General features: G+C 45.6%; 3 non-coding genes across 3 annotated transcripts; 2 read left to right on the top strand and 1 right to left on the bottom strand.

Moving 5' to 3' along the window:
- Nucleotides 1-6435: 6435 nt before the first annotated feature.
- On the top strand, nt 6436-6518 carry trnal-uaa (transfer RNA leucine (anticodon UAA)). Its single transcript has one exon. It is a non-coding gene; the product is annotated as a tRNA-Leu (tRNA).
- Nucleotides 6519-22363: 15845 nt separating this feature from the next.
- Nucleotides 22364-22435, top strand: trnah-gug (transfer RNA histidin (anticodon GUG)). Its single transcript has one exon. It is a non-coding gene; the product is annotated as a tRNA-His (tRNA).
- Nucleotides 22436-23192: 757 nt separating this feature from the next.
- trnaf-gaa (transfer RNA phenylalanine (anticodon GAA)) lies at nt 23193-23265 on the bottom strand. Its single transcript has one exon. It is a non-coding gene; the product is annotated as a tRNA-Phe (tRNA).
- Nucleotides 23266-23572: the final 307 nt, after the last annotated feature.

Here is a 23572-nt window from a genome sequence, read left to right as displayed (position 1 = left end):
ATATATACATCTATATGTGTCTGAGAGTTTAAAGTCTTGAACTAAGTTTTGCAGGGCCAGTGAGCTGGAATCCAATTTTATCGGAGAGCTAGACTGCCTATCTGTGTGCTCTAAGATAGAATTCAATTCCCCTCCCACTATCACATCTGTGCTACATAACAATAGGGTAGAGAGTGCCTTGAGTAGCTCCACCCTTCCTCCCACGTCAGTAAGACAATACACAGTGATTAGACGCAGGTTAACGGTCCCCCATTCCACATCCACACACAGCAACCTGCCATCTATGACCCTCTGAATACTTTTCAATTTGAATGCCCATCCTTTGAAAAGAATGGCCAAGCCAGAGGTTCTGTTGTTATTGTCCCCTGACCAATCAGAAGGCCCTTTATCCCACCTATCTGCAAAGCTTTTATATCTCTCTTGATTTACTTCTTTTTCTTTTTCTTCTTACCAATTTCCTGCCAGCCATCCTCTGAATGAACCTTCATCAGGGTGGCAGCAGTAAAAGCGTTCACGGAGTCCATTTCAAGGAAGGGGGTAGAGGGAGGGGTGGAGGGGTTCCAGCTGTCCCCATCATCATGCTCTCCTTCCTCCTCGCTCGGGGAGAAAACAGAGTCATTTTCCTTTTCCTCAAGTCCAGCTCCTGGGGGAAAGGGGTGCAGCCGATGCACCAGTCTCCTCTTCCCCCTCACCCACCAGCTGTTGCAGATCCTCCGTGATGGACTGGATGGAGGAGAGGAGGACATCTCTAGCACTTGCAGAGTCTGAGAAAAGCAGCTCCGCTGAATCCTGGGTATCCTCGCTGGACCCGCTCCACCGGGGGGCCCCACACTGGCCCTCGTTCTGAGGAGCAGGAGTGGGGAGGGGTCCTCGCTGTTCTCGGGGGTTTTCAAACCCTCGTGCTTGTCTGGTGCAGTCTGCGGTTGTGGGGGCGTAGTGGATCTCTCTTCCACCGGCCCCGGAGCCACAGCAGGACTGATCCTGGCTGGAGGCTGAGAGTCTTTGTCCAACAAGGGTTCTTTGTTTGACTTGTTGTTTGCTTTGGATTTTCGGGCCGGTTTGGCTGAAACAAGCACTGCCTCATCCTTTCTCATTTTGAGTTTATTGGCGTAGGCGTGAGGGCAGTTCTTAAAAACGTGTCCTTCCGAGCCACATAAATTGCACTTTGGCAGCATTGAACAGTCAGAGGCTAAATGTCCCTTGTATTAGTAGCTGTCCGTGACATCACGCCGCTCTTTGTGACAAAGGCGAGACCCCTAGCCGGGCATAGTGACGTGGCGCGTGTTGCCGTGGTTACCATACTTATGATTTGTAAACAAATGGAAAATGCATTTCAACTGTTACTCAAACACATTTATCAACTTGGAATATAATTATCTAGCTCTAGGATTAAATTCCTAAATAATAGGAAAGGGTCAAGAATGGGAAAAGAATCAGTACTCACCAATCGGTAAAGTTAATCGTTAATTCTACAGTTCTTCAGTTGAAATAATAGGTTGTCGATAGATAAGTGATCAATAACTCTCCGCAGTGCGCTCCGCGCGCCTCCCGCGGTCTCGCTCTCTGATCCCGGCGCTCTGGCTGGTGTCTCTGACGTCACAGTGCTCTTTCTAAAATATATAACATCTCCAAAAAAAAAACACACCAGGCTTTGAAGAGAGGGGATTCATAACAGCTGGAGAAGGTGTAATATTTGTGTGCGTCAGTAGTGAAACTGCATGTTGATTGATGGAGGGCTGAGCGGGGAATAACGGTTGCTCAGGGTCACAGGCCATAGTGAATTTAGGAGATAACTGGTTCGGAGTTACAGGTTAAATAATAAAGAGTTTGTTCGAGTGTCACATCTTCGTCCTGGGTTCTTAATTTTTACACTATACGTGTACGAGAAACAAGACAGTGTGTGTGTGTGCCCTGGTGATTCTGGGAGACAGATCGAACCTGGGCTAAAAGAGAGGGGACTTAGCCCTCTTCCATTTGCTACTTCAAAGTTGTACAACCCATTTGTATCTGCTAGGCGGCGCAGTCGTCGTGCACAAAGAACGCTTTGAAAAGCGTCAAAAGCAAGTCATTCCGAGTTGGTCGTTTGTGTTTTCGAAATGCTGAATTGCTGAAATGATCTCTCGGCTCCTCGGTTGTCATTTCTGCTCCGTAAAGGAATCACAGCACGTGTCGGCTTCCAGCACGGTGGGTCGGGACACGATGCCGGGGGTTGGAGAGAGCGATGTCTTCCTCGTTAGTATAGTGGTGAGTATCCCCACCTGTCACGCGGGAGACCGGGGTTTGATTCCCCGACGGGGAGTCACTCTTCTTCTACCTCCTTAGAGAAAGGACTGCCTTTCACTTCTCTGTGTCTTCTTTCACAGCACTGTGCACCTTTTCATTGCTCTCGCTTTCAGAGCCTCTGCACGCCACACGACTCGACATAAGGACACGCATTGAAGTGAAAGCAGGAAGCGCTCACAAGTGACTCTGGACCTCAACACCTGTTGATGGGTCAGACACAGCAGTGGAGCCCAAGCCCACCTATACACATACTCACACACACTGACAGATATATGCACACACACTCACACATTATCACACACTGAAAGACCCACATCCAAATATTCACACACAGACACTACACACACTCACAGACACACACATAGACACTACGAATACTTATAGACACACATCCACAAACACACACTCACACACTGACGGACACCACACACTCCTCACAAACACCACACACAAACAGACACATACACTCATAACTACAAATACACTATAAATAACACTAATACAAATACCACTAATATTGCAACAGTAACACTATCACTAAGACTTACACTATCATCCTAACACTGACACAAAATACTGCCACACTAATAATACTAATAATAACAGTAATGCTATTACTAAAACTAACATGACTACTAGTGTAAATAATCTAACCTTATCTCTGTAATTATCACTAATATTAACAGGAATACTAGCATTAAAACAATCAATAGCACTATCATCATTAATACTCACATGAAAACTATCATTAATATTAAAACTACCGATTGCACTCACACTAATATTAACATGAAGACACTAATATTAGTATTAGTTGCTGTCGGTGACGTCACACCGCTCATTGTGACGAAGGCGAGACACCTAGACGTGGACAGTGACGTGGCGCCTGTTGCTGTGGTTACCATACTGATGATTTGTAAACAGTGGAAAAATGCATTTAAACTGTTACCTACACAAATTTAGCACCTTGGAACATACTTTTTAAGCTCTAGCATACAATTCCTAAACAATCATTTGAATAATAATTCTTTAATTTCAGATTGAACATTATTTACACTAAAGGCACTATGGTCGTGCACCTTTTCACGATGCCGGGGGTCGGAGAGAGCGATGTCTTCCTCGTTAGTATAGGACCTGTCACCTGTCCCCACCTGTCACGCGGGAGACCGGGGTACATCAGGGCGCGCATTGAAGTGAAAGCAGGATGCGCTGCGACATACACTGTGCAGATCCTGCCACACTAAGAGGTGAGTGGGTCTGTTCGATCACAGCGCTAGGCGAATCCCCAATCCCCTTTTGTGCGTGACGACAAAAGAAGTCTGTTTCCACCCGGTTTTGAACCAGGGACCTTTCACGTGTGAGGCAAACGTGATAAACACTACACTACGGAAACGGTGGTAAGATGTACCCAGCGGCCCAGCGCTGAACTTCGCCAATGCGATTCAGCTGCTTCCAGTGCCTTTATTGGAGTGCGCTGATGGACCGTGCTCTCTCTCCAGAGACCGGCACGCCTGTCATGGACGGAGCAGGAAAGGCGGCGCCACATTCTACAGCCCTCTCCACGCAATCGACGAAATCGGGCTACTGAAGTGGAGAAAATCGCCTCTCCAGAAAGTGCAAATATCATCTTGGAGAGTATAAATCCTATTGCCGAAGGTCAGCCCTGTCTACCAGAGTAACCCTCCCACCTCCTGCAGCGATGATCAGCTTGTCTCACACGCGAGAAGTTTCGGCTGGAAACAAGCGCCCCCTCTTCTCGCACGTTCGAGTGGTTTTAATGCGGCTCCTTCGTACACGGTGCTGATCTTTTGGAAAGCAGGAGGCAAAACTGACACGTTCTCATACCGGGAGTCAAACCCGGGCCGCCTGGGTGAAAACAAGGAACCCTAACCGCTAGACCATATGGCAGCGAACAACCACGCTGTTCCCGGCATCATGCAAGCAAACTACATAAATATGAGAAAACACGCAAGAGAGTTGTCACTCAGAGTGTCGAAGGTTCGATGTATACTGGGGCTCAGTTGAAATGCAACGTCAGGACTTTTCCGAATTATGTCACACGAAGAGAGCACAGCCTTTTCTGCCCTGCCACGTGTGTCTCGGTAACTCGCCGTGATCGTAAAGTGGTCAGTACTTTGTGTTGTGGCCACAACATCCCCGGTTCGAATCCTGGTCACGGCAGAATAGGGGCGTCTGCTTTTACTACTTGCACGAATGAAGGCAAAAAAAAGCCGATCGATGTGAACGAACGGTGCTTTGCAGAGGAGTACTGCCTGAGGGGATCGTTGATGAACGACAGAGGCCACTCCGACCTCTTCTCGGTTTTCTTCAATGACTTACTAAGGATCTTCTTCACATTCGCCCATGCAGGGGAAGCCAGTTACACCAAAGCAAACGCAGGAAAGTGCATTTCAAGCAGAGACCAGGAGGCACTTGTTTACACCGAGAGTGGTCGGAGAATGGAACGATGCGCCCAGCCCTGTTGCTGGAGCCGATTCTTGATGAGATCTTGGGCTCACTAAGAAGCCCCCGCTGGATGCTAATCTTTCTGTTGTTCTTGCAGGTCCTGGTACAAGAGTGCATGAAGGCACCAGAAATACACTGGAAACAAATGACCGGTCGCTCAAGACCTCTGTGAACTCAAAAAGAGGCTGTTTCCACCTGGTTCTGAACCAGGGACCTTTCACATGTTAGGCAAACATGATAGACGCTACACTACGGAAACCTGCACACACCCCTTCTGGTGTCTCGCTTGCGTTTCGGGCTGAGAAAGCTTTCCAAAAAGGGTCAACTATATTGACCAGCCACAGCAAGGTTGTATAAGGTTAGGGGGCCTGTCTGGTGTGTAAAACACTTGATTTCAGCAGTATGGCTGTTGTATTAGAAATGCTATTGAGCCATGAAGTCAACCCACCTATCCCAGTGTATTACCTGTATTGTTTTCTTCAGAAAATCATAAAAAAATAAAGGTTCCACAACCCAAAACAAAGCTGGGAAAAGTCAGAGGACCTGCTTAGTGTGCAAAACACTTACTTTCAGCATTGTGGGTGCTTTGGTTTAAATGCTATTGGTTTGTGAACAGAATACCCCTATCCCAGTGCATTGTGCCACATTAAATAAAAGCATAAGAAAAAGAGATTCAGAACACAAAGCTGTGTCAGTGTTCTGTGTAAAAAGTCGGTATGAACATCATGGGAGCTGTTTTTAATAAGCCGCTGAGTAAAGAATATTTTAATCTTGCTGCTGTCAGTAGTATTGTGAATATAGTTGACCCTTACCTGAATGAAAACAGTACGTAAAGGAAGGGTTTCAGAAATCAAACAAAGCTTTATTCCCGGGCTTACAGTCTGGGTAATTGGAGACTGCGCTGTTCTGCTTCCTATGGTCATATACGGGTTTTTCGCATGAAGCCGTATTGAACAGTATTTCTCGCGTTGTGACCGTGTGCACACAGCGGTCCCCCGGGTTCCAGTTCGTGCGTGATTACGCATCGATGAAAAACCGGAGGTTTAAAAAAAGATAATTAGCTCACTGATAGTTTGATGTAAAGGCTGTGGAAATATCCACAAGGCGTGGTCTTTAAAATGCATTTGGTTTGAAGGCATTCTGTGCTTCCATTGCGGAGATATGGACAAAAGAATATTCATGCTTGGTAAAAAAATATCATAAAAACGAAAAAGTAAAGGCTGAGAAAGCATTCACAATGTATTTTATACACAAAGCAAGTATTCTCACAACTCTAAGAGGTTTCGTGTAAACGCTACAGGCGTGCCAACATCTTTTTCGAACTTCAAGCTGTTAATCCCGGTTGGCTCTTCTCTCTTGCAGGGTGATGGCAAACTTCTTGAGAGAGGGAGTCTCCTACGAAAGGCTGCTCTTTGTCAAGAGTGGAGACAACAGGAACAGACTTCAAACCGACATTAATTACTGAGAGCAGGCGAAAATGTCTTTGGAAAAGAGGAAATGACTGCTGACCGTAAACAGAGCTCACGCTCAGCTCCGGACAAGTGCTCCTCGTTAGTATAGTGCTGAGTACCCCTGCTTGTTGCGCGGGTGACCGGGGTACGTTTCTGTGACAGGGCGCTGGTTTAATTTTTTTTAATTGTTGAATCATATTTAAATGTTAAACAACTGAACAGCACCTAGCTGGAGACCAGGATGGCCGAGTGGTTAAGGCGTTGGACTTAAGATCCAATGGACAAATGTCCACGTGGGTTCAATCCCCACTCCTGGTAGTGTTGTAATAAGTTTTAAGTGACAGAACACTTTGATGATTTACACTCTATTTAAATATGAATTTACTAAATTTCAGTTCTCTTCACTCCCACTCCCTGGCATAACTGAACTCTCACTATCGCATACTGAAGGCTTTACATGCATTAGCTGTGATACAGCTCCCAATAAAGCCGGAATCAAACAGTTTGTTCTGTTTCTCATGGTGATCCTCTTCTCGATCCAAATGAAATGTTTAATATGATGCATCGAGAAAAAAAAAGGAGTGAATTTCCGCCTGTAATGATTAATGCCCCATCAAACATTTTGTAACATCCCCGGAAGATTATACAGTAGAATCCTGGTTTGTGGCTTAAATTCAAGGTAAACAAGACTAAGGAAACGAGTTGGAAACTTGATGTCGAACTGGAATTTAAGTACCCGGAATATTTCACTACGTAGGGTAATATGTGCCAGAGAGGAGTACTTTAAATCCCTTCGATAGCTCAGTTGGTAGCGCGGCTGACTGTATTAGAAACAGTTAGGAATCCTTAAGTAGCTGTTTCGACTCCAGCTCGAAGAAAGGTGCTTTTGTGAACTTTAATCAAATAGTTAAAATAGCGAATCTTTTTCACTCAGACGTTGATCAAAAGCTCAATAAACGATGAAGCAGTGGCTCTTGTTCCGAATTCAGCTAACATCTGGTTGTCTTGTTTTGGCCAAGATCTGATCTTTGAATTAAGGGACTACGCTGTCTGATTTGTAATTCAAAAGTAGATACAAATGTCACTGTTTTCAAAGGATAGGTACTTAATTGGCTTTATGATTTGGTATTGATTTTGTATCATTATATTATTACGTTTGTGCTTTCTGTGTTTTTTATCGTATTGTGAACTTATTTTTTAAACAAATGCTAACAAAGGCAAACACAGCACAAATCTGTTTATATCAGCGGTGAATTGTACATTTTTATTAAGTACAATCTACTGTATTTTTAGAAAAAAATGGCATACTGTGCACGATATGTTGCAGAAACACAACATGATATTTTCATAATTATTATTTTAATCATTTAACAAGTATGAGGTCCCGGATCCAAATCTTCAGTTTTGATTTTTTTTAAAGTGATATCTTCTCTTTCTCTCGTGGAAATCACAAGATGTGAGCAAATGTTTTTTGTTCTTTTTTTTTCACGTTGCGATCCAAAGAGCCTCAGACGCACAGTCTGACAGTAACCAAACCAGAATGGATTCTGCTGGGAGCCGGACTGAGCTCATTCTCACTCCCTGTGCTGAAAACAGAATTATCTCTTCCCCAAACATCGTCTACAGCTGCTAGATATTGCTCTGCATCCTACTGCTCCAGCAATTCCTTTGACCAAAGACAGATCACTTGTGCGCTTTTAAACTTCTTGCCACTACAGGCTCTTTGATGACTCATGCTGACTGTCCTGTGAATCCAAAAGAAAATGTTAAAGCTGATACATTTTCTATTGTAATTTGCATCTAACTACAACATCCCTGGAAAAGAGATTTTATTCGTTGCGTGCAATCGCTATCTTTTACTTTACGTATGGTAGTGGAAATAGTTTTAAAAATGTTTTCTAAAGAAGATTGTATTGCCAGGACCTGCCTTTAGCGCTCAGTAGCAATGACGCTGTTGATATAGATGGAGAAGAAATGTAAGATGAATTGATGATCTAAGCTAAAATATCCCTAACACGCCTCCTGTAACAGTGTTTGTATTCATAGCAAGTAATATTTTTTTTCAAACCCGAACGTTGCTTTTGCATTAAGTGTTATGTAACCATTAGCGGTTTTGGTAGCTTCTGAAGAGCGCACTTTTCCAAACTGAAGCCTATAAGAACATTATTCAAGATGCACCATGGCCCAGAACGTGTATCGGGACAAGGATTAACATCAATTGAAAGTACTCCCAAATAAAAGACTTGACGGAACAATTGAAAGAGTAGGCCCACCATAACTTTTCGGCTTCCAATCTCTTTCCAGGTTCAGGCTTTGTAAAATGACATGATTAGTGGAGTCATGCTGCGGTTGTGAGTTCAAGCCTCACCTGGAGCAGCCCGGTTTTCTGTCTTGACAGGTAAACAGTGTTTTGTGTTATTTGCTAAATGGAGAGAGGATTCTGTGTTAATTGTGCTCCTCCTGGGAGAGGTCAAGATGAGAAGTTCACGAGGCTGGTGGTAAATATCCTGTCCAGGAATATCGGGGCTGTAGGGGGTCAGATCTATAGATGTAGTAAACACATCAGTGGAGACGGTGTGTCTGCTCTCTGTGAGAGAGCCGGGCGGAAAGAATAATCTGTGGTCGGGGAAGAAGAGACCCTCGTTGGAAGAGCGGCGCTCCACACAGGAGAGAATGAAAAAAAATCTTTTTCAGGGACGCTGATTGTTCTCTTTGGGGGAATTAAAAGCACTTGTGGCGAGCGACCTCGTGGCGCAATGGTAGCGTGTCTGACTACAGAACAGAAGGTTGCATGTTCAAATCACGTCAAGGTCAGCTGATGAGTTTGCAGGTGCTGCTGGTGCTGAACCTGGAAATTACACCACGCAGTCGGGTTTTAGCTGTACACCACATAGGTAATCGAACAAAGTAACAGCGCACTACAGAACACCAAGTCAGGAGCTTATTCAGCGAATCATCATGAACATGACAAGAGAAAAGGCATACTACACATCCGTGAAACATCACGTCCGGCTTTAGAGACAGTGACATCAGAGAATGGAAGTTTCAGACTGCTTTTTTTGTTACAGGTTCAAGCAAACCTGAAAGTTAGGGAGTGTTTGGTCACTTTTGTATGAAAAAGTGTCTGAAGCCTGTAATTATAATTTGTCCTTTTTTAATTGTGGTTGAAATCCACTCCCATGTACCAAGACCTTACAGTATATTCATGTTTGCTTAAATGACTAACGCTATTGGACATTAGCTGGTGTTTTTTGTAACGATTTGCTATTTCATGCAGGAAAGAAAGGAAACCAGACCCAACGTTTGCTTTCAGGTGCGGTCTATTTACATAACGGACATCTATTTCTGAGGAGCCTGATTTAAATCACACAACCCCGGTAGAAGTCGAATCGACAATCTAATAAACCGAAATCAGACGCGTTATCCATTAAACCACTAGTCCGTCACATAAATGAATTGCACCATGGTGAGTTCAGCGCCACTACTAGTAATACCCCACCCCCATCTTAAATTTCTACGTGAGAAACATGTTTTCCAAATTTTTATCAGTTTTTAAAAATCATCACTTTTAAGCAGACAAAGCCTTTATGTGTCGCTCTGAATTTCTAATTGATTTATAATTTAAAGAAAATAGCGTTTTGTTCCACAATGGCGTGAAATTATCACGTCTTTCACTCTACGTCTCTCTAGTAGTAAAGCAGACCTTGCTAGGTGAGCATTTGCTCCGGTAAATTAGGTCACTTTTCATGTTAACTCACTTCTTCTAAACACAACATTTCCTGGTGCACGTTTTCTCCATGAAAAAAGACATTTTCCCTTACATGATTACTCGTTTCTTTTTTTTCATCAAAGAGTACAGAAAGAAGAAAGAAAGAAAGGAAAAGTGTCGAACTCTGTCGCCCGTGGGAGATGTCAAGCGCATTGGACATGAAAAGTGCCCGATAAAAGCCATTTCTGTACGTTTCTCTTAGTGTCGGGGCCCGAATGTAAAGGAGGCAACATGCTCAGCCAGCCGACTCAGCTTACTGAACGCAGGTGTCTCCGAGCGGTGTGTCCAAGCGGCAGTAAAAGAGGAGAATTCTGCCGGCGCCGTGGCTTAGTTGGTTAAAGCACCTGTCTAGTTAACGGGAAATCCTGGCTCCAAATCCCAGCAGTCCATCGCCTGTGTTGCACTAGACACCCTGTAGATAATCAAAAGCATATTAAGCTCCCTGGTAATGAAATTGGCGGATAAAAGCCATTTCACATCCTTTCTCAACTTGCTCAGTGAGCAGGCTCACTGCACACCGAACGAAGATATAACAGAGCAGTGTGTCCAACTGGCTGAAAAAGGGCAGTGCTTTGCCGGCGCTGTGGCTTAGTTGGTTAAAATGTCTATCTAGTAAACAGGAAATCCTGGGTTCAAATCCCAGCAGTGCCTTACTTCCTGTCTTCACCCTCAGTTTATTGTTACAGACAATATGCTTCTGCATTATGTTTAAATGAAGTTTTCATTTCGCTTTTGGCACAACTTGTTTTTCAAGAAATCCACACATTGCGAAAGATAAAATGCTCATCTTTCTTATCAGTGCAAAAGAATTACTGCCAGCTGGCAAGAAAATGACAATGATTTTTTTTTTTTTACTTTAGCCAAAAATCTGTGAATGTAGAAAAAATACAAAAAATGTCAGTTTCTATGGCACACTCAGTCAGGGTGTCCTTCAGTTAAACACAACGTTGGTAGATCAAACGCACCCAGAGACACACTTCGAATTAATCCGATCTAAACATTACCTTCTCTAAATGTGATTGAGTTTCTTTCCACGTCCTTAGACATCTTGATGTTTGCAGAGATTTTCAACTTTTGACACCAGTCAAACTACAAGTAAATAGTGGAGTACCTAAGTCAATATCATTTATATGTGAATATAAATGTAAACATCAATATTTCTGCTGTCTCCTGAGAAACACAAGTATAGAGTCAAAACACAATAAATAATGCTAAAAAGTTATTCAGTTAACACCCAGATGTGACAAAACACATTTAATACTTACATCCCCTTTAAATATGTATTTCCTTAATATCAGTTCTCTTCCCTCCCCAGGATACCTGCAAATTCACTATAGCATATTAAAAGCTGTGTGTAAGTCTTACATGTGTTCTGAGTAGTATAAAGCGACACCTTTCGTCAAACTTTTGACAGGTACCACGCCCCCTTTTCCAGCCAATGGGAGTCAGCGGTGGTTGGCTGTCCCGCCCCCTTGCCAGCCAATGGCGTGTTGTTATTTGTGCATGTCCCGCCCCCTCAGGAGCCAATGGTGTGTTGTTAAGGGTCGGAACTCCCGCCTTCCCCCCCGGCCAGTCGGTCCGGAGCCTCAGGGTCCCAAAGCCCAAAGACGGCGCATCCCTCGCTTTAGGTGTGTGAAAGTGTGTATTGGTTTGGAAGGGGACCATGTCTGCAGCGGGGTTGAGTGCGCTCTATTATAAACCTAGGGAATCGGGTAGTTACAGCGGCATGGAGAGTCTGGTGTGAGCTGCGAGATCCCGGGGTGTGAGCGGCGCCAGCCGCGGCCGGGTGGCCGAGTGGTTGTCCGGCCAGGCTGCTTATACGCTGCACAAGCCGTGTCTCAAAAGCAGCAGGGTTGTAAGCACACACACACTGACTGCGTAAAGTCTCACGGAAAGAACTCGCAGGACAAACACCATGTGAAATGTGAACCGATTTATTTCAACAGTAGGTGTTTTAAACACTGAAACAACGCAGCACACACGCGTTACCGGCTCCTGTTTGCATTCAACAATTAAATGTTGGTGCGGAAAATTAGTTCGGTACATGTAACCACCACCCCAACATTGCTGAGAAACTTTGAGGCATCTGAAAAAGCATTCATAACCCCCTTCCGCTCCCCATGTCTAAAGCCATGCGAACCACACTGGGCGATCCGATCTAGCAGAGCAAAAACATTTGCCTGCGTAATCAGCGGGATGGTGTTACCACAGGTTCTGTGCAAAACACACTGTATTTTGGAATACACACTGTAGGCTTCCCCTACACCCCAGGCTTCCATTTCTGATCTGAAAAAATCAGATCTGCAATAATTTCACTCAAGTTCTTGACATACACATCTATCTCTTTAACAAATTTAAGGATATTAGCATTCGACTCTTTGTTTTGCATATCAAGCTTTGTAGAGAGAAGTGTGTAAAGCACTCTTAGTAAGCATTCAGACGTATACATTCGAAATTCTTCACTCTTCGGACGATGGCACACCCGGGTCTGTAAAACAGAGTGAAATCTGTATTCACATTTTACATAGATCTTTTTTTTTGCGTCTGTAAAAATAAGAATAGTGTTTCTTTTGCAACGCATCAAAAGTCACATCTACTAATTTTTCATCCAGCTGTTCAAGTATGGTGTGTACATGCTCGTATGGGGAGCGGTCCTCAATTATATTTTTCAGCAACTGTTTTATGCACCGCTCAGTGTCATTTCTAATGGTGTACGAACCCAGACACCTGGCGGTGTACAGAACAGTCGATAAAATTCAGGCTAAACTATGAGACTTATAAATTTCTAAAGCGGCAAACATCACATCTTCAAACCCATCTGTGTAGCCGACAGACAGGCATGTGTGACCCCGCTGCCCAGGATGGTCAATCAAACAGGCCGGGCAGTCATCAACAAGGACCCTCTTTAAACAGTGTTTGAAGATGCAATAAACTACTGCTTTCACAATCTGGGACATAACATCGGGCTCATTAGGGACATCGTTAGCTAAACCTGGTTGGGCATCAGCTTTATTAACATTTGGCCGAACACACAAGCATAGACACGAAACATTCAGTTGTGCCGGTAGGCTGAAGATTGACCCGTCCACATCCTCTTTATTCTATTAAAGGAAAAAGAAAAGAAAGGCTTAAAAAACTTTTGAGCTAAGGTTTTTCCTTAATATTTACCATTTGTAGCGTGGTATCATCGTTAGCATCCGGCAGTTCTTCAACATCTGGTACCCCAGCTGAACTCACACCCCCGCTGCTGTCACAGGGTGCAGAGGGTGGGGTCGGGTTTTGCTAAAAAGAAGACCAAGTATTAAAATGACATACGTTAAGCACCGATACAACAATTCCACGATCAGAAAAAATATTTTAGCCGCCTACCTCTTCACTTTGTAGAGTAGCAGACCCCGTTGTTTCTCCACACAAAGAAGCCATCTCCGCAGCTCCTAACAAGGGGCGGTGTCTGACAGCTCCAAGGACGCGCTGCGACCCTGTCAGTCCGGAGCGTTTAAGAATATGCGCCAATGGTGTAACCACGCCTACATAACACAAGACATTTTTCAATTGGTTGTGATGCTTTAAAACGCATCACAACCAATGTTGTGATGACCCCCCCCCCTTGTTTTATCGAGAGCGAAAAGTATTCACATATCAGTTTAAAAGTTTTAAACTTTAAAAGTATTAACACACAACGCAAACACAAATGATGGGTTTGCCCAGAAAATAAATTTTAAACACACGGGGTTGGTCTTAAAGTTTTTAAAATAATGTAATAAGACACAGTTTATTTTTAATAACACATTCGCGACAGCTTTTTCGAAAGTTTGAGATAAATTTCCACACATCGCAAGCGTAAAAGTCTTTAAGGTATTAATAGGCAACAAATGATGGGGTGTTGTTCTTCATACTTTAACGGATTGGTCTTAAAGTTTTAAAATCACGTATTAGAGATAATTTGAGATGTTTTGGAGACATGCGGTGTGTGTGTGTGTGTGTGTGGGGGGGGGGGTTAGTTAAAGTGGCTTATGTACATCGAACACACAGAGCCCGTTAAAATCCAACACACGTTAACCACGGCCTGTGAGTTCAAGGTTGGCCCATATTTTCTGGATGGTTATGCTGTAATTGACAGAGTGCCGACAGCCTTTGAGTTCAACGGTTGCTTTTTTCACGGTTGTAGCGTTTGTTATTGTGAAAACGATTTTAATCCGCTGACAAACACTACTTTTGGCTGGTTGTACAGAAAGACGATGGTTAAAATTAATTTTCTCAAAATTAGAGGTTTTAACGTGCGTGTTTTGTGGGAGCATGAGTTCAGAGACATGCTTGTTGAAAATGGAGACTTGGGTAAATTTCTAACAGCTGCGCAGTTACCAGAGCCTCTGCAACCGCGCGATTCGCTTTTTCGGGGAGAACAAATGCTATTTGTTTGCATTACACAGCGCAGCCCGGTGAAAAAATTCATTACTATGATTTAACCAGTCTGTATCCGTTTGTGAACAAAACTAAAAAATACCCACTGGGGCATCCCCGAATAATATATAACAACTTTGGAGATTTAAAACGGTATTTCGGTTTAGCGAAGGTGAAAGTTTACCCACCCAGACGTTTGTACTTTCCAGTTCTTCCAACCAAAATTGACAAAAAACTGTTTTTCACGCTGTGTCGTACGTGTGCTGAAACAAAACAGACCACCCCCTGTGAGCACGGTGATGAAGATCGCGCCTTGACTGGTGTCTGGTGCACCCCCGAATTACAGAAGGCCTTAGACCTGGGGTATAGAGTGTGTAAAATTTACGAAATTTGGCATTTCGAAAAGGCCTCACACGATCTTTTTACCGACTACATCAAACTGCATCTGAAAGGGAAGCAGGAAGCTTCGGGGTTTCCAGAGTGGTGTACAGATGTCGAGAAACAACAAAGATATATCTGCGAATATTATGAAAAAGAGGGTGTCCGGCTGGACCCCGGCAACATTAAAAAGAATCCGGCCAAAAGACAGCTTTCAAAAATTGCCTTGAACAGTTTGTGGGGCAAGTATGGGCAAAGAGACAATTTACCACAGACCACCATTGTGAGAAACCCCGATGAATTGTTCAGGTACTTATTTACGCCATATCATGAGGTGTCAGCCTGCGAGTTTATCGATGAAAACACAGCCTGTGTTACGTGGAAACACACTAAACACCACTATACGGGCCATTCAAACACTAACATTTTCATCGCTAGCTTTACAACCGCCTGTGCCCGCTTGGAGTTATACAATCTGCTAAATGCTTTGCAAGGCCGTTGTCTGTACCACGACACAGATTCCATTATCTTTGTGAGCCGGGAGGGTGAGTGGAATCCGGAACTGGGCGACTACTTGGGTGTGTTGACCAGCGAAATCGATGCTGGTCAACACATCACCGAGTTTGTGTCAACAGGACCCAAGTCGTACGGGTACAAACTGTCTGGAGGGAAAGCCTGTTTAAAGGTAAAAGGCATTACGCTCAATGTGAACAATTGTGAAAAAGTTAACTTTGAGAGTCTGCGGGACTTGGTTTTTGACTATGGCGTTAACCCTTATGCAGAGTGCCGGGAATTTAAACACATTTCTATTCAACAGCCGATGATCGTGCGTGTTAAAAAGGATTGGCGCATTGAGACCCGGACCTTAAAGAAAACCCAGAAGGTGGTGTACGACAAGCGGGTGCTGCAAGAAAATTTGACATCGTTGCCCTACGGATATTAACACGATGGATGTCAGGTTAAAACACCCTTTTTCGTGCATTTTGTCCGGACCCTCGAATTGCGGTAAAAGTTATTTTATAAAACAGCTCTTGGAGAGCGGTGATACCGTTATGACTCGTAAACCCGAAAACATAGTCTGGTGTTACAGCTGCTGGCAACCTCTATACGACGAGTTGCTTGTGAAATTTCCATACATTCAGTTTATAGAAGGACTACCGACGTCGTTTTCCGACGACCAGCTACTGCCGCCGGGTAGAGTAAATTTGATTATAGTGGATGATTTGATGGAGTCTGCGTGTGAAAATAATGAGATAGAAAAAGCTTTTACCAAATACGTACACCACCGAAACCTCAGCATCATGTATATCGTCCAAAATGTGTTTTGTCAAGGCCGGAAAAGTAGAACCATCGCGTTAAATTCAAAGTACATGGTGCTGTTTAAAAACCCTAGAGATAAACTACAGATTACAACCCTGTCCCGGCAGATGTACCCCGGTAAAGCCAATTTTTTTTTTGGAAGCGTTCGATGACGCTACTAAAAAACCTTTCGGTTACTTGTTGGTGGATTTAAATGCCGACACCCCAGATGACTATCGCTTGCGAACAGGTCTTTTCCCCCCAGATGTAGCCACGGCTTATGTGTTTAAAAAATCTAAAAGTCGGTGATCTCACAACCACCGACTCAGTCGAAAAAACACGTTCGGGGCGTCGTCATGTCTTCACGCGTTCGGAGAAACCTGACTCTCTTAAATTTTCTGGTAAAAGCCACCCCCAAACAGCGGAAAGCTATTCTCTGCGGGGCTACAAATGATCTTGTACAGGCCATAGCTGAAATCGTCTTGAATACCTTGAAAGGGAACATACCGTTATCTGCTAAGCAGTTTGGGACCCTGAAGAGAAAGCGTAAGCTTATAAAGACTTTGAGTCGAAAGGGTCTTTCTCTTAAAAGAAAGAGACTCTTGGTGAACCAGTCCGGTGGTTTTATCGGGGCCCTGTTGAGTATTGCAGTACCACTGATTACGGGGCTTCTACAACTTCGATAATGGAGCACGCTGAAAAAATCTACCTGGTACCTCAGAAACAGCTCGATCGACTCCGAGAGCGGTCTGGGTTCGAAAGCGATGTAAGAAAAATAACCGCCCGTCGCCTGGATGATGAAATGCGTGACATTCTGCAGAACTCGCATCTGGCCGAATATGAAAAAGTGAAATTGTACAGCCAGGTGTTGCAACGGTATTTGACATTAGTACGCCAGGAGACTTCCGAAAAGGGGACATTAACCGTTGTACTACCGGAAAATGCACCCACCGAACTATCACGTACGTTCGCGCAACCGCCGTCATCGAGCGAGGCTGACTTTGAGTATATTTTGGACAGCGTGTCTCAGAGGTTCCGGAGAAATGCCGAGATATTGTTAAAGACCATGGCCCGCAATGAACCACTAATAGCCTGGAATGAAAAGGGGGAATTTGTGTACAAGGGGGCACCCGTTGAGGGCTCTCACATGATTGATCTTGTCAGGGCTCTCACGCAGCAGCAAGCAGTTGCTGGCGGTAAGAAGCCAAAAGGTTGGGATGTGTTCATGGAGGCTATGGCTGAAATCAACGTGCCGGGCACCTTGCTAGCCAACGCTGGTAACCGAGAGCTACTTGAAAAATTCAAGGCTGCCCCGCCGGGGTGTGCCGCGTCGGCCAAAACTTTAAAACAACCGGTAGAGTTGTCGACGGTCGACCCGGTCTCTAAGATAACCGCTGAAAGGAGACGATCATTAATACCTAGACCCACATGGCTGTCTTTGTAACATTTTTTTCTCTGGGTCTGTGTGTTTGTGTTAAATGACTTGAAATGTATATTAAAAAGCGTGCGCAATATGTTTAAAAATGGTTTGTCTGTAACATGTATTAAAAAAAGCTTGAGCGCTGTAACAGCGAATGTATAATAAAAATATTGTGTTGATTTTCATCCATGTTTTGTGTTCTTTTTAAATAATAACCACACAGACGTCGAAATGGTTCGATTTCATTTTTATTTTAGACGACCGATTAACATTTATGACATGTTTTAAATTGTCGTAAACACCCGCATAATTGAACATTCGTATTTTCAAAGGGCTTGAAAGGGTACAGGGGTCTCCGTCTCACGACACGACGTCGGTTTTTCAGAAACATTTCCACCATGCGGTCATTCTGGATTGCATCCGTAGAATAAAGTTCTAAAATGTTTCTAAAAGATAAACCTTTACATCTATGGTATAGAAAAAAGACGCAGTGTAGACCGCAGGTCACTGCAAAAGAATCTTGCAATTATCTGTTATTGTAAAATATGGAGTTAGCATTTCTGTTTAAGAAATCATTAATGTTCTTGGGAAAGAAAAAGGCTTGGGGTGAAAATCCGTAGGAGTCGAAAAATTCTGCGCCCTCGTCGTCGGGTAAGTAAATAGCCAGCCAGTGTTCACCGGGGCGGTCGTGTGGGTGAGTATTAACTATTAAACTCAGAGGGCGCCGCGCCAGTCTCTCGCTCGGTAGGGCATCACTGGGGAACACGCCTAGAAAACTGTCTCGGGTATAGCGGTCTCGGGTTAGAATGTCTTCCAGCTGTTTGGTGTTCATCTTTATGTGCAGGTTGTGTGGTCTCCAAGTGCTTTTTAGCTGAAGTCGTAAATGACTTGACGTCTCATATCCAGCTCTATCACGTTGTCGAACAGCGCGTACACAACCATGTTAACTGTAGTGGGTAGCGGGAGCGCGAAGCGTATTTCAGCTCTCAGATTACCCGTTTTGATAAGTGAATAATGTCCTGTGCACTCGTCGTCGGGGCTGAGGTTGAAAGCGAACAATGTGTAACCGCGCGCGTACTCCTCGCGGTCCACCAGAACTGGTTTGTCTTTCAGACGCTTCCCGGCTGTTTCCACCAGATTAAAATATTCACGGACGCAATGTCCATTCTGGAAGTCTGGTTGAAGCGGTTTAGTGGGGATTTGTTCCCCGTCCGCGTAGAGAGCCAGAAAGTTAACGTTGTAGTGTTTAAAATTGAAGGGGTTTTGGGTAAAACTGCCGCTGAATGCCGCGTTGTCCACAAACCCCAAAATGACCACTTTGGGTAACTGCCCGAGAAAGAGGTTTTCTTGGTTACACACACGGCTCCCTGCTGGCAGGCTGAAGACTTTCATCTGTACGCGGTCTATGGGGTATTTAGCGTTGGCCGTCAGGAGTGCTTCGGCGTGTCCCAGTCTGACCCCGGGTGACACTCTGACTCTTTTCACAAACAAAGATGCAGAGAGTACGCTCAGTTTGTGTTCTCCGGCGTTGTTCATTAAGCAGAAAGCATCTCTGTTTCGCGTGAGTTTTATTTTCAGGTCTACGCCATTCAGAAGTAGTTTGTCCTGAAAAAACAGGTCAGCGTGAATGTGACCCAGGAGCTCCAGTTTTCGGCTTTGCGCCGTGTATGATGCTCTTTTTCGGAACCCCTGATTGGGACCATCCAAAATTGTGGACTCGTGTTCCCCGGCTGTGTCTTTGTAAAAGAGACCTGTTGAATACTGCGTCTTCAGCGTCTCTTCACTGTAGTTCAGGACCGACTCTATAAAGGCTCTGTAAGGATAGCAGTTGTTGCTCTGGCTGATCAATCGGTCTCCTACGGTGATGTCAACCTGGCTGAAGATGGCAGCGATGGGGTAGTTCACCAGGCTCACACGGGCTGCCGCATCAATGTCCCGACCGTCTGCTTCCGTTATTTTACAGGTCAAATAGAGCAGCGTGTTGTTTAAATCTAAATAATCTTCACCGTTGCCTGCGACGTAGAACTCCAGAGGTGCGTTTTCCGTGAGGGCCGTGAGGGGTGGAACTTCTATGTAAAAGCTTTTCTCGACGCTTGTTTGGGTAGGTGCTAATTGAAATATGTCCAGCTCCGACTTGGCGCATTCTGCAGACCCGCCGTGAACAAAAGCCATGTTTAAAATATGTCTCGTTTCGTGTCGCGTTGATTGCGGTGTGTCACGCTCTTCTTGGTCGACCTGAAGCTTCTATGAGTTGCCTGTCTGCGCTTAGCCGTTCTTTTATCAGGTTTCGGCGGCCCCCGACGGTGGGATGATGACGTCTGTCTTTTTCTACTGACACCCCTGCGGATGTATGCTAGACCCGAACCTTCCTGCTGATGTGCAGCCACCTTAGACATGACCGCGCTTGTAACGTTGCCGACCACGTCTTTGGCGATGTTTTTAGCTGCCGATGCCATGTGCGGCTTAGCTATTTCAAACCCGCGTTTCAGAAAAGGCACGGCTTTTCTAAATAGCGCTCTGAAAATACCCCCGATACCAGCGCCGTACTGAACCGGTAGCCCTGAAAATCCTGGTAATCCATAACCAGCCTGTTGTTTGTAGTAGTGCGTATACAGAGAAGGATCCCCTAGCTCTTGATGACCGTCATCCTTTTAGATGTTTGACGCTTTCACAGGTCTGAAATGCAGCTTGACGATGACCTTTCCAAATGCAAATGACACGTGTTCGTTTTGATCCGTCTTTATTTCAATAGTGATGTTGTTAAAATGGTCGATGCTCACCTGCACGTAATGGGGTTTGTCGTACAATACTGTGACGAATTCACCATCCACGCCTCTGAAGGGCACACAACGCAAAAGCGGTGCGTAGACGTTGCCTACTAACTGGTGTTCTATGATATCGGTGTATATATACATGGTGTTAAATCCGCCAGTCATATCGACGGGGTGCGGTGATTTTACACCCGCTACACCCGAATTGAAACCCAACATCCGCGCTAGGCGATTACGCAGCTGCATAACAAACCGTTTATCACTAACAATCCTTACCGACCGGCTAATGGGGTTGTATTTAAGACTTACAGCCGATAACTTGGATTTTTCAGCAGCCCGTTTCATTTCATGCAAGAGCTGCTCGATGTTGCCGTAGTACCCTCTCGGTAAGGTACAGCTCCAGATAGTCTTGAGCTCCTCGCTGATGAACAGAAAAACTTTGTCTTCATCAAAAGTGTTTAGTGTATTCGGATAGTGTAGTTCGACCAGGCCCACTTCCCAGCCCCCGTCCAGGTCAATCGCCTTTGCCAGATGCTCTGTGAAACAGGCGTTAGTGTTCTTTGGAAACATCTTTGAGGATGAATTACTGGCCAGCGTCACATAGAAACCATTGGGGTTCATTTTTCACCACCTCTATATGTCTCGGACCTCAGAAGCCTTCACCCAACTATTGAATTTATCGCTCCAGCCACGCCACTTTACCAAAAGCTGTTTGTTTTTGCCACGACCCCTGGTTGCTAAAATCGTTTGGATGCGGTAGACGTTCTCAACATCCGGGTTTATCTTCTGTAGCTCTTCGGCATAGAAGGAACCCTTAATATTGTCGCCTGCGTAGTCCTGCAGTTTGTAATAGGGTCTCAGAGCCGCGGACCGCTCTTTGACAATGAAAATTTCATCTGTGAAGGTCTGTTCATATCCCTTCTCAAACACTCCCTTTATTTTGGACACCCGCACGCGATCACCCACATTAAATGAAAACTTTGACGGTTTTCTCTTAAAGTGCGCGTCATAGACCGTTCTCCACACCTCAAGGGAGTTGTCGGGCGTAACAGAAGCCGGGGTTCGTTTAATAGTCGTGTGGTAACTATGGTTATAAGCGTAAATAAGATCTGAAAGGACGTCGATATAACGAAAGGTGTTTTTGTGTGTCGGGTACCTCCACATTTTTGTTTTAATAGTTCTGTTAAACCTCTCGACCACACTAGCCTTCACATCGCTGGCCGTATTGAAATGTTCAATATTCTCACGTTTGAGAAAATTTTGGAGGGTCCTGTTAAGAAATTCTTTACCCTCGTCCGTTTGTAGCTTTTTAGGAGCACGCCCCTCTTGCAGTATATTTCGGAAAGCGCCTGTCACGGCCCCACCAGTCTTGGTTTTCAGCGGCACGGCCCAAGCGTATTTAGACAGCATGTCTATACACATTAAGATGTAACAGAAACCGTCGTTGAACGCGTGGTGTTCTCTCATGTCCACCAAGTCGGCCTGCCACTGCCAGTCCATTTCGGACACCAGCGTCCTGTTTCTCTTAAAACGTACGCGCGCCGGCTTGTGCAGCGTATAAGCAGCCTGGCCGGACAGCCACTCGACCACCCGGCCACGGCTGGCGCCGCGCACACCCCGGGATCTCGCGGCCCGCAACAGACCCCCTGCGCCGCCGTAACTGCCCAATTTCCTAGGGTTATAATAGAGCACACTCAACCCCGCGGCAGACATGCTCCCCATTCCGAACCAATACACACTCGCACACACCCAGGGATGCGCCGGCTGGGGGCTTTGGGACCCCGAGGCGCCGGGGCGACCGGCCGGTGGGGGTTCCGAACCACACCATTGGCTCCTGAGGGGGCGGGACATGCACAAATAACAACACGCCATTGGATGGCTGGGGGGCGGGACAACCAAACACCGCGGACGACCATTGGATGGAAAAGGGGGCGTGGTACCTGTCAAAAGTTTGACGAAAGGTGTCGCTTTATACTACTAACACGCAAGAGAGTTGTCACTCAGAGTGTCGAAGGGTCGATGTATACTGGGGCTCAGTTGAAATGCAACGTCAGGACTTTTCCGAATTATGTCACACGAAGAGAGCACAGCCCTTTCCGCCCTGCCGCGTGTGTCTCGGTAACTCGCTGTGATCGTATAGTGGTCAGTACTTTGCGTTGTGGCCGCAACAACCCCGGTTCGAATCCGGGTCACGGCAGAATAGGGGCGTCTGCTTTTACTACTCGCACGAATGAAGGCAAAAAAAAAGCCAATCGATGTGAACGAACGGCGCTTTACAGAGGAGTACTGCCTGACTGGATCGTTGATGAACGACAGAGGCCACTCCGACCTCTTCTCGGTTTTTTTCAATGACTTACTAAGGATCTTCTTCACATTCGCCCATGCAGGGGAAGCCAGTTACACCAAAGCAAACGCAGGAAAGTGCATTTCAAGCAGAGACCAGGAGGGACTTGTTTACACCGAGAGTGGGCGGAGAATGGAACAATGTGCCCAGCCCTGTTGCTGGAGCCGATTCTTGATGAGCTCTTGGGCTCACTAAGAGGCCCCCGCTGGATCCTAATCTTTCTGTTGTTCTTGCAGGTCCTGCGCTGCTTTTGAGCCGACAGAGCTCGTCCTGGTCTGTCGGCACAGCCCAATTGCAAATGATCGGCTCCGCGTACAAAAGGAACGTGCGTTTGGTACAAGAGTGCACGAAGGCACCGGAAATACATTGGGAACAAATGAGCTGTCGCTCAAGACCTCTGTGAAGTACAGGAGCGTGCAAAACGAGGCTGTTTCCGCCCGGTCTCGGACCGGGGACCTTTCGCGTGTTAGGCGAACGTGATAGCCGCTACACTACGGAAACCTGCAGGGACCGCTGCTGGTGTCTCGCTTGCGTTTCGGGCTGAGAAAGGGACGCGTCACTTTAGGCAGGGGGCGCTGGAGAGAGGAACAAAGGGCACGATGAAACAAAATGCCGAAACCCGGGATCGAACCAGGGACCTTTAGATCTTCAGTCTAACGCTCTCCCAGCTGAGCTATTTCAGCAGTGCGCAAAGCCCACAGCCACCTGCTCCAGCCTTCCTGTGTTGTGGCATGAGCGCACCAAGAGTAGCGGGAGAGTGTTGCAGGAACGTCACTCAGAAGGAAAGCCACCCAGCTGCGCCCTCTGAGCTCTGTCCAGCGCATCTTCCTCGCATGGACTCCTGCCTGCGACGGGCAGGAAACAATTAGCAAGAACAGAACGACACCCCATGGGTGTCTCATGACCGCACCTTAGGTTGTGACACGTGCAGGTGTGAGGGGTTGCCGGGCTTCTTTGGAGCAGAGCTTGGGCGGAGGGGGGGCGGGAAAG

Source organism: Lepisosteus platostomus, chromosome 5 (genome assembly GCF_059453375.1).
Source record: "Lepisosteus platostomus isolate fLepPlt1 chromosome 5, fLepPlt1.hap1, whole genome shotgun sequence".
In the NCBI taxonomy this organism is placed as follows: domain Eukaryota; kingdom Metazoa; phylum Chordata; class Actinopteri; order Semionotiformes; family Lepisosteidae; genus Lepisosteus; species Lepisosteus platostomus.
The sequence above is the reverse complement of the archived record's forward strand: the minus strand, read 5'-3'. Positions and strand labels throughout refer to the sequence as shown.